General features: G+C 37.0%; 1 long non-coding RNA gene across 1 annotated transcript in view; it reads left to right on the forward strand.

Moving 5' to 3' along the window:
- The window catches only part of LOC108494143, a 30,520-nt gene extending 19,946 nt beyond the window's left edge, over positions 1-10,574 (forward strand). The window contains exon 3 of the long non-coding RNA XR_001873756.1: positions 9,655-10,574. This is a non-coding gene — a long non-coding RNA (uncharacterized LOC108494143). The remainder of the gene's footprint in view (positions 1-9,654) is intronic.
- Positions 10,575-11,945: the final 1,371 nt, after the last annotated feature.

The raw sequence follows: 11,945 nt of genomic DNA on the forward strand, positions 1-11,945 counted from the left end.
CAATTTCAGTGGATGTACTAGGACCACTATTGTACAGACACTTGCATTAGACATTGCTACAGAATAAATTTAGAGCTTGAGATGCTGAGAGTGTAAGAATTCCTTAGTGGTAAGGCTGAACTCTACAACAAGCCATGACTCTATAAGCATGGGCCAGCATGTTCTCTTGTGAAGGGTATTGTAAAAGAGAAGGATTGAGAATATGAGGGTAGGCTTTTTGTACCTTCCCTGTTTCAGCTGAGAATTACTGTTGTGAAATGTAGCTGAACCTCTACTTTGAAGAGTCCAAGGGAGAACATGCATACTTGTATTTCAGAACTCAGTCCCAGCTTAGACAAGAAATCCAGAAGTGTGCCCCACCACTGCTGGCTTTCAGTCGCTCTGAATAGGATCTTCCTCTAGCTGTGCTCAGAGTTCCAGGTGTGAGCAAATCCATTTGAAAGTACCAGGGGAAGAAAAAGACAATAAAAAGTTTTTACATTTGTCTGGTCATTATTACACTAGACTATGAACTAATGTAACTAATTCCAAATGCTTCAGACACTCAGTTTGTACAAACACTGCAAAGTCTGGAAGGGTACCCAAGGACTGTCAGCCTGGAAAAATGGTGAGGATTCACTTGCTGGGTCACTAGCTCCAGCTTCCACACACATTCATGTCAGGCCCTCAGCTTCTGGATGAAACCAGAGCAAGTTGCCAACAACAGACAAGAGACAGTTAGATGTTTTCCATCCTCAGGAAAAATCTAGTTCAGATAGATACACTCTGAAATTTGGACCATGGTTCAGATCTGTTCTTATTTTGTCTGGTCTCTGCCTGCTTTATACACCTGAAGAATTCAGATTCTTACTTATATTTGCCAAAACAATGCTAATATCAAGTCGAATATGAACAATTTAAAATACAAATCACTGGATGCTGGTCTAAACTGGAAAAAAAAATCCCAAACCAACAAACAAACAAGTAAAAATCAGTAAGCCTAGCCCTAAAGAAGATGGCTAAAGTTACTTGGGCAGTGTAAAATTACTGATACTACTGTAAGCATGAAGGTTGTGGAGCTCCTTTAGCTTCCAGAATTTATTCATTAGACCCAACTATTCTCCTTATTTTCATATACTAAACACTAGACCTTGGAGACAGGGAATTTCTTCCTTCATATAGACTTATATAGACTTCTGGTGGAGTCCTACTTCTTGGCTGAATCCTATGTGTCAGTTCAAGAGACCAATACATTCATATGCCACAGAGATGCAAAGAGGCAAACGAACGTGTTTTCCCGGACTCCTTTGCCTGATTTTCTATTGAGTGGGAACAGATCTTCAACAGATTTGACTACAGCACAAAGACAATAACACTGCAATTCAGTTCTCTTTAGCTATATGGGGTTGAGAATACTGTTAAAAAAAAAAAATAAGGAGAAGTGGAGAAGAAACTAAAAGCCCTTGTTGCCAAGTTGAGATTTTTCCAAACATTTCCAGTTCTGTGCATCAACAGAACACATCCATGCAAATTTCCTTCTGTGCACATAATATGCACTGTTTGGGCCAGTTGCTAACAGAGGACAAGGAGAGGCTGAGGCCTTTCTAAGAGTGTGTTCATTTGAAAAGGTGTTTATTCTGTATATTACATCAGTTTTCCACTGAGGATTGTTTTGTTCTCAGTGTTCCTCTCCGTTAACCAATTTGGAATCAATGCCTGATCTTCCGCTTCTCTTGCAGTTTGCCTTCAGAGTCTTCTCCTTAAGAAAATTATGCATGGAAATTCCTTTTTACAAGCTTTTGCTGAAACCACAAATCTGTATCTGAAATATATACTACTGAAAAATTTTGCCCAAAGCTTTGTCTTGGCTATATAAAGAAATTATAGGTGTGGACCAATTTTTGAATTAGCATGAAAACTGCTTTTATGTGTATATGAGAAAGGCCTTTGAAACATCTTGCCAAAGGCTTTTTTGTCTTCTGGTTGTTATAAGAAAACATGGTTGCCCAAAAGAAAAAACCTGATCATGGTTCCACCTTAATCAGATTCACAATCGTGTCCTAATGCAATTTGTCCTAATCCATTTCTAAGGAAGACAACCACTTATGATTTGGAAGGATGTGTGGGAATAAATGTGGCTATATGGAAATCCCCTGAGTCCTTTATTTACTATATTTTACCAGTTCATAAAAAAATCCTAATTACATTATAGAGAAGAAGGCATTATAAATGCAATGTATATTCTAATACAAAAACCCCTCTACCCGGGTGTCCTACAGTCAAACTGTGCTCAGTTTGCAATCTCACAGTGCATTTTATGTCTCTGTGGCTGGTTTTAGAGTAATGATGCCACGCTTAACACATTTTAATACTGATAACACATTTCAGCACATAGCTGAAAATGATGCTATGTTTGTTTTGTTTGGGAAAGGACTGCCTTCTGCTTAGTGTGACAGCAAATTGCCCTTGCAGCAAAAGAGATAATTCCGTGGTGCCCAAGGAATAAATTAATTAATACTTGTGCAAATATCTATACATTCATCCATACACAAAACCCTACATATTTATTTCATGAAAATTACATGCTCCAGAGAATGAAGAGACAGTTCAGTGTGTTCAGGAATCTGTTTAGACTACCTACCCCCCCCATACACATGCATCTCAGGAAGTGAAGGGTGGGATGGGAAAGCGTACAAGAAAACACTTAAGAAAATATTTAGCTTTATACATATGAGTATTCCATTGGAATTGTGTGAATAAAGTTAACCATAACTGTTTTGAGGACTGAGGCCCTAAAACAATACAGAGGAGTTCCAAATGCAAAATGTTCTAGGTTTATTTGCACTGCAACTCTTTCATGTACTGTTTCCCTCCATACACACATATTAAAATATTATAAATATTATTGTTAAGAAAAAAGTTGCTATAAACATTACTGACTATAATAAATGGCATAAACCTGAGGAAGGGCAGCAATGTAAATAATCAGTCTTTCTATTTACCCATTTGTAATAAATAGGAGATCATGTAACTCATGAAATCATAATTATCCAACATTTCATCATTTGTTTTTTACTTGAAAAGTTTGGGAAGGAATGTTTTTCTTTTGCACACTCGCATCTGAGGATGATCATTTTTTTCTTTAGCTGGTGAAAACTGAGGTCCTAATTCAAAGCGCATCATCTGCCCTAAGCTTTTTATCGGGTGATTGGTTTCATGTAAAAACTGGAAAAGTTGTGCTGATGAAGAAACTACAGCCTTGTGTGCACCCAGTCAGGGATTTTTTTTTTGTTTGTTTGTTTGCCTGATGAGAAACAGCCCTCCACTGAAGTCAAAGTTTTATTTTATTCAGGACTTCAAAATAGAAGAAAATGGCCCTGTTCCAAACTGGAGTAAAACCTAAAATGGTGAAGTTGCCCCTGAATGAAAATTTCATTGCTTGTTCAAAACACATTGATCTTATTTTGTGCAGCTATAATGTTGAATAAGACAAATAGGAAGAAAATAAACTGAAAAGCTGACAACAATTAAAAATCTGTTTGAATCCCACAATATCAAAGCAATGTTTCAATGTGAAATTATTTTTAAGATTTTCTGAATAAAAGTCATATTGGAAAGTGTTTCAATTCTTATAAATCAGCATATCCAAAAGCAAAATTTCTTCAAAGCATTTAAAAAAATATAGAAAATTAAGTTCTTCATTAAAAGGACAGAATGTTAGATTTTCCCTTTCTTTTTTAATTATTTACTTTTAAACACACAGAAGTGCAATATTGCCCCTTGATGTTCTAATGTTTCTCTATGTAGTGCACCATAAGACTGAAAAAAAATTGATGTACCCCTTGTAACCGTCTAGTTACTACCAGCATGAATTTTGGCATTCAGAAAACTTCACTCCTTAGCAGCAGCATTAACAATCAGAGGCTCAGGACCAAATTCAAGTGTGAAAAAGGTGCGCTATAAGAACAACTTTAACGGTAAAACAAAAAGGACAGATTAGATGCCTCTAATGCATAAGCAGAATCTGAAGTAATTCATAACAACTGAATGAAGTTTAGTTTCAAAAAAAATACAATCTATCTCCAACTTGTTTACAGTGGAATAGAAAGTGAGACACAATACGTTTTTGTTTCAGTACACTGCACCAGTAAGTCTCTAAACTGAAGTCCTAATTAATGTGTGAACCAAACATTGCAGCAACTAAAACCATCTCCTTTCAAGTTATTATATACACAAAATGGAAGTGCTCTCCTTTGATTTTTGTTGTTGTTATCACTTTGGTTTGTTATGGGGTTTCTTTTTTTTTTTTTCTACATAGGATCTTGCTTTTATTTAAAAAATAATTTCTCCCCATGTCTTTTGTTTCAACGTTTGGAATATATTTCTTATGTGCATTTCACACCACATGTAGGCCTGGACACCATCACTGGTCTAGACAATACCACTGGGAAAACTTTGTTGTCATATGACAAAAAGACACTTTTTAATGTTGAAGAATATTAGAACTAGTACAGAACTGATATGTTCTGAGCTGATAGGTAATGACCATTCAAAAGTAAAAATCTAATCAGATATGAAAATAAACATACACTTAACTTGAGACATTTTGGAAAGAAAGTTTTTCAAAGAACGAAACATTCAATACTTTCTGAAATAGGGCCTTCTTTATACTAACTGTTAAAAAAAACAACCCCGGGTCTCCAATAATATTTTTTCTTATTTTTTTTTAATATTTAATTTTAGATTTATTAAATCTGAAAGTTGCAGACATAGTTTTTGCAAACTCAGCATGCTCAATAAGTAACTTTGAGTACCTTTAACAAGACAAGACTGATTTTCCTATTCAGAAGATTAATTTCTCATTGCTGTTGTTGTATAAGTACAGGCCTGTTTTCTTTTGTAATAAATAAAGCTGAAGTCAACACATGTAACCACCGGTATAATACGTGCATGTTATGAAACTTGCCCTGACTCAAATCTGTTTAATGGTTTTCCACTGAAAATTCAACATCTGCCAACACCACACAAATCTTGATAACTGATGTCATCGTGAACCCATTAAGCCTTGGTTTTTAACATGTTAGGAAAACAAAGGGTTTATGGAAGACTGCTAACAGAGGGCTAAATCCTGGAGCCCTTATTCAACAGTAGGGATTGTTCCTTAAGTAAGGTGTGAGTAAGAACATCTTAAGCCTGGCAGAATGTAAGCAAGCTCTTGTTCCACATTAAATTTAATTAACCAAGTCATTCATGAAAATGACACCGTAAGATATGAAACCTGTCACTGCAAATCACCTTTCGTCACTGAGGCTGATTTGGGAATGCATGTCCTGCCACACCAGCTACTAGCTTTGATGTGTCACAGCTGTAATACTGCAGCAAGGAAAAGCCATTTAAATAGAGGGGGAGCTTTGGAGGAGTAAGACATTTTCCCCTAAGGATCTGAAACTTCTCAGCAAAGGCCATCCAGAGATACATACTGAATAAAAAGGTCTTCATACTAAAATCTCGTAATACGCCTGCAGGATCCCTGTAGCGGGAGCTAAAGGAAAAGCTGTGTAGTGTTGAAACAGTAAGGAGCATCCATCCAGATAAAGAAGGAATCCCATATTATCTCTAGCATCCATACACCTGCAAAACTGATAATGTCTATCCTGCAGTTTGTATCCTGGGCACAGAGGTGGTTAATCAAAGCTACAGCATAAGACCTGTGGGGGTGGGAAAGTAATTTAATTAATGTGCCAGATATCCTTGCCAAAGCTTTTGCCAAGATTAGGTTCAGATTGCAAAGAAATCTCCAAGAGAAGGATAATTCTCAACACCTGCAGGCACTTTTATTAGCTGCTCGCACAGAATAGAAAACCTTATGTTAAAGTATTTGTCTCTGCTCTACCAAACTGACCTCACATGCTTTTATCTGGCCATAACTATAAGCAGATTTTAAAGCAGGCTGCAGAAGAGATTGCTAATGGGCAAGTGCTCTTGTGGCAAATCCACTTGAATAAAGTAACCTGTGGATGGAAGCAATCATATAAAGCTGTTCAAAAGGGGACGCTGTCAAAACAAGGGTAGATTTGGGTACACAGTGGAGGAAGAAAGTGAGAGAGATCACTAGGATCTTTAACACATCCAGAAGAGGCATCCGCCTAATGCAGCGTTATGCTAGATTGATCCAGGTTCAGGCCACCAGGGCAGAACCTTGGCTTTGTTAATGGGAATAGAAAAAGTCCCCCAAAACCTCTAAATCTTTTTCTCCTGAAAAAACTTCAGCAGTGTTTTTGTTTGTTTGTTTTGGAGTTTCTAGTTGTGTTTGTTTGTTTTTTGTTGCTTCAGGGGGTTTTGCTTGTTTGTTTCTTTCTTTTTTTTTTTTTTTCCAGAGGCAGTTGATTCTACAACACTGGAAACAAGGGTCAAAATTTGAATGCATAACCACAATGCTTTTAAGGAAACTAAACCTCAGTAAACACCTGATGTGTTTAGAAACATATTACAATAAATCCAGGAAATTATTATGTTTTGGTACTGCATAATATGACTTCTCTCTAAAAGAAATTCAAGTGAATTTAAAGGTCTGTTTATCTGTATTTTGTTGTGAAATAATTTGTTTCTATCTGAAATGAACAGTTACAACTCTCTGGTGGAGGCTTGTCGAATTGTTATTCACTCTTGATCCAATGATATGTATTTTCTGCACATGTAAACAGGCAGACACATGCATAGACATGTGCAACACAATTTCTGCAATGATTTGTGGTGATGAAACGTGAATTCTCAAATGTTCATCATTCCACACACTTGAAACATTTTCCCTTTAATCTTGGATAATGTTTTATCCATTTAAGTTGGTTTTTTACTCCTACCTTTTTTTCTAGATAGAAAAACAGCAAAAGGGCTCTGATTTCCATTCTTTTAGTGCTAATGAAATAAAAATACTAGCAATAATAAAAAACATCTGTGACTTCGGAAAATATAGTAAAAATCTTTAGATTTTTCAAGAAGTGGCCTTGAAATATTGTCCTGAGCTTTGGTGGTCTTATTGCTCTGGTTGCATTTCCTTGTTCCTGTCTCAGCTGCACCAGAATCCTTTTAAATAAAATGTTAATGACAACTCACAGCTCCATAATTTCAGATCAGATTCTCCCCTCTTCACTCATGCTAACTAGTACCTTATTCTGCAGGAGTCTAAGTCACCTAAATGAGTGACGATGATAATGAATAAATGTCCAGGAAACATCTGGAAAACTGCAATGAATCTGAGCTTAAACTCATCTCTCCTTACATTTTCACCTAACAAACATCACAAAAACAGTGAATCATCCTAAGCAGTGATTGCCGTTTACATGAAGTGGGGTAATTTATGGCAAGTGCTGCATGAGGTAAGAAGAACAGAGCTGTGACAGAGCCCTGCCACTTGCAGGCATTTGCAGAGGAAATGTAGACCCTAAAATTCGCGAGGCACAGCTCTCTCACAGTATCTGACAGTATTAGCAAATGATCTAACAGCTCACACGCAGCTCCTGGGCAGATATATCAGTTCAGAGCTGACGTCGCTTTTAACTTTCAGAAAGATGAATATAGTCTTAATTACAACTAACTTTGCCCACTTTATACACTATGAATCTATAACTATGACTAGCTTTTACAAAGCAGATAAGGAAAAAAAATCCAAATCAGTGGGATATTCCTAGAGGTATTCATACTCATCCGGGAAGATAAAATTGCTGCTAGGGTTTTTTACACTCTACTTCTGAATTTTCTGAGTCTCGAGGAAAAGAGAGTTCCAGTACTCTCCACACTCCAAATTCAAGGTGATGACCTGCCATTATGTTACAACTTACAATCTTTTTAAACCTATCCCTAGGATTTTACTTTGAAAACAATTCTGTATATATATATTGAAGAGTATGTATATATATATATATATCATCTCTTAAAAGACTGAACTTAACATTTAGTGCACCATTTCAGTACAATAAATATCAAAGACAGCTGTGCAGATATCTTTGTTAGCATTGCTGATACTTAGGTCTAGATAAGACCTAATTCTTCATCTTCATCTTGTTACGAACAATGGAATATGAAATGATGGAGTTTTGTAAAATGTAACACACTTTTGTGTTGTGTGGAATTTGCTTAGGTCCCAGCCCTACAGAGTACACACATCAGAGTTTTACACCTGACTAGTTCTACCAGTTGAGTGAGGCTTACTCGTGCGTATCATGTTAAATGTGAAAATAAGTGCCTGCAGGATCTTAAGGAGCAACATAGGCACTGAAAAGACAGCATAATCTTGATGGGCAAATGACAAATATGTTCCTCTACGGGGGAAGGGGGGGGGGAAGGTGAGCCTACCATAACAACTTCATCAGTGTAAATTTGGCAAACACAGAACCACAGAGGCTGACTGCAATTTTTCCACTGTAAGCCTGACCTGTAACTCGTTAACCTACTGCTAAAACAGTATTCGCCTCATGTTCAGTTATCCAAAGAACTCAAAGGAAAAAGAAGCTGGAATAAATTTTTATTCCCCTCCACTGGAAAAAGGGCAAGGTATGCTGTATTTGTAGAATTTTATAAACACTAGAAAAAGACTAAAAAAGAATCCATCACCAACTTATTGAATGTATTCATACAGAACTTGGAATGTCTCATGCCTTTTTTTTGTCCACATTAGTGCCATTGAATTGTAACTCTTCTTTGATATTACATTGTTCTCACATAAAAATAAACCTATCCTCCTGAACACCAAAATTGCAAAGGTTCAAGACCAAGGATAAAAGTGCTTCTTCTTTATTTCCCTAGGTACTCGCCACCTGCCCCATTGCTAACACTGCTCTTCCGAGCACTTCAGGGTATTTCTGCAAATCCCACAATTACACCAAAATGACTTTTGAATCTTTTCCTAGAACTTGAGTTCATGAATGGCTGTTAGTTTGGGAAGTATTAATGGGAACCATTTCACCAAATACTAATACTACCTTCTATTTCATGGGATTGTGCAGAATTTAAGACAACCTAAAGCTTAATCATGGTAGTTGGTTTTGCATGGGTTTATCAGAGTCTGTCAAATTGAAGATAGGTCCATAAATAAAACATCAGGCCTTTTTTTTCCTGTTATTACCCTCATTGTGAATTGTGTGAAAAATTGTGAAGCATAAGATTAGACCACTTTAATGGGAATAAAACCGGTACTTCTCAAATTCCTTCAGGAAATTCGGATGGGTGGCTCACTGAGAAATTTCCAAGCAACTGGATGAAGAACTTCACTCCAGCTTCCCCGAACAAGTATAAGCTGTCATTTTTTGAAGAATTTTAGGGTGATTTCTTTTCTTTAATTTTTGTATAAACCTTCTAACAAAAGCACTGCAGCTTCTAGATAAGGGAGCGTAGGTCCTTGTAACCTTGGAAACAAAAGATTACTTTTACTTCCTTTGATAAAATGTAGTTTTTTCTATCTCAAATCCCCCTATCTTATTATTTATTTTTATTTTAAGGTCACTGAGTTTTCAGAGTGCCCTTTGACAGTAGCAAAAGGCACATGTAAGTTATGGACACACACAGACTAACCAACCTATTACCTTTCCCCTGCTCTGAAAATTGTCTAGGTAATAAATATATCACCATTAAACTCAGAGATTCCTAATCTCTACTTTGCTGTTTTCTGTTTAATTTCAGACCAGAGAAGACTCTTCTTGTCTTGAAACCTGACTGGATTCTTCCAGCCTCTTTAGTTGATGTAAAGAAAGAAAATGCTGCTTCTTATAGTCCTGGATAGTACTCTGCAATTCATCTTGGAGATCGCAAAGACTATGGAGTTTTCTGGGAAGAATCTTTCGTTTTTATTTCTGCACTCCAAGCAGATGTAATAAATGCTGTACAAGCACAAATATATGTAACTTTTACCAGTGACTGTTTTTCAGGAGTGGTGTCAAAAATGCAACCTACTGTGATTTGTGTTTTTAAGCTGCGTAACAGAGGCCGATCAGCTCTGCATTTGCAGTCTAGAGGCAAACTCCTGCACTTATACAGGCAAATTCCAGGACTGGATGAACAGTGAGAGCAACCTCTTCATTTCTGTGGGATTTTCTCTACTACCAGATCCAGTTCTATAAAATATGACCTTCAAATGGAGGGGGAACCTAATCCTATTCAAAGTTACATGTGCCTAATTTCAAAGCTTTATGCCTGAGGGCTATCCACACTGAGAGAGATACTGCATGTTGCTCAGTCTTCTTCCTATTCACACACTTTTATTGCTGTGATTCAGTTGTAGAAAATAGCTTATAAAAAAGACAGTTTGAGATGTTGTATTCCTTTTTCCATCAGTAAAGCATAGCCAAACAGACACTACAAACAGTATAGTTTCTTTTTGTCTTTCCTCTTCTTAGAAATGCTGGTTTACAATGGGTTAAAAATCTACTGCTAAGCACTGGCCATTTTAAGGTGTATTCTTCTCCCCTGCTGATTTGCCCTCTGACCTTCTGGGGGCCAGGGTGGCTGCAGACTTCATTTTTACTCTATTTCCTGGTCTCTCTCTTGGCTGTGCACTCAATGTTTCCACAGCAGATTAATGACAGCTAATAATATCTGATATATCTGGACATTGCCACATAATGAGTTGCAGTCCCACTGGGTGCCCAAAGTGTCACTACTAACAAATTCACCAGAGCTGCACATAATTAGCATGTAAAGGGAGTGATCATGCAGTAAATCTGGAGGGGAAGATGGATAGCCCACGAGGAAAAAATATAAGGAAAAACTACTGTTCTTAACACTCATTGGTATATGTATGTTTCTCGCCATGAATATTTCCTTGATAACAAACTGTGGACAGGTTACCTTTACAGTAACATTATTCCTTCCACGGCTGATAGGCAGAATTTCATTATGCCACTGCTAATGTTACAATATTTCTGCAAAATGTCACCATATGTAAATTAGGAGAGGTTAGGGTTTCAGTCTTAGTTTTCTTTCAAGATGCACTGTCCCTTTCTGCTATGGCCTAATTCCCTTTTCTTCTAGTTTACAGACATGCTAACATTGGCCCAACCTTGCAAAATGAAATTGGCACTGGAGGACCTTCCTTCTCCAATAACTAAATAATGAAGAAACTCCACTCAGGATGGAGCAATGATATGGGAGTAAAAATGAGCTTACTTGATAAGGTTTTATCCAAAGCATAATCTTTCCTGACATGTCAGAACATACCCAATAAAATAAAATAGGGTGCATGGACAACGTGAGTTGCCTGACCTGATCTGCACACAGGTCTCTCTAACTTGTGACCATCTGGCTGCCCATCACACCCTAAGTGCAGTCTACAGCCTGGGTCTGGGCAAAGAGGCTTTCCCAGGAGGACGAGGAGGTCGACAAGGAGCAGATGAATTGTCCTGATGGGCTGCCTTCAGCCTGAAGAGCCCTAAATAGGGCAGCTTTGCTCTAGTTTAAGTCAGTCATTTGTCCTCATTAGAAACCATTGCTCAGCAGTGTTAAAGACTTCATTTTGGTTTGAGGTGGTGACATTTACAGGCCTTTTGTTTCTTTGACATCTGTGTGGGAAAACTTGCATTTAGGTGACTCCAGCTCTGAGGTTCATTTGAGCAATTGCCCAAAATGTGGCTAATTCCAAGTGCAAGGTTTTGGGATATTTTAATTATTGTTTTGATTAACAGAGAAGCCTTTGGCCCTGAAGACTTCAAACTTTAAATTGTTCTTGTTCTTAAGGCACTTCTGTCATTTAGGAGGAAAAAAAGAGTTAACAATGAAGCCTGACTTAAAAAAACTAAATCCAAACCCCAACAAACAAAAAAAAGATATTGCCTATAACAAAAATGTTTTCCCATGACAAATAACTATTCAAAGATGCAAAAAATGCATGTTATTTTATTTATATAAATTTGTATAAATTTATATATCTCTATAAATTGATCAAAATAATACCAATAAACAAATTATAATTTATAAGA

This window comes from Lepidothrix coronata, unplaced genomic scaffold (assembly GCF_001604755.1).
Source record: "Lepidothrix coronata isolate B3197 unplaced genomic scaffold, Lepidothrix_coronata-1.0 Scaffold23, whole genome shotgun sequence".
Classification (NCBI taxonomy): domain Eukaryota; kingdom Metazoa; phylum Chordata; class Aves; order Passeriformes; family Pipridae; genus Lepidothrix; species Lepidothrix coronata.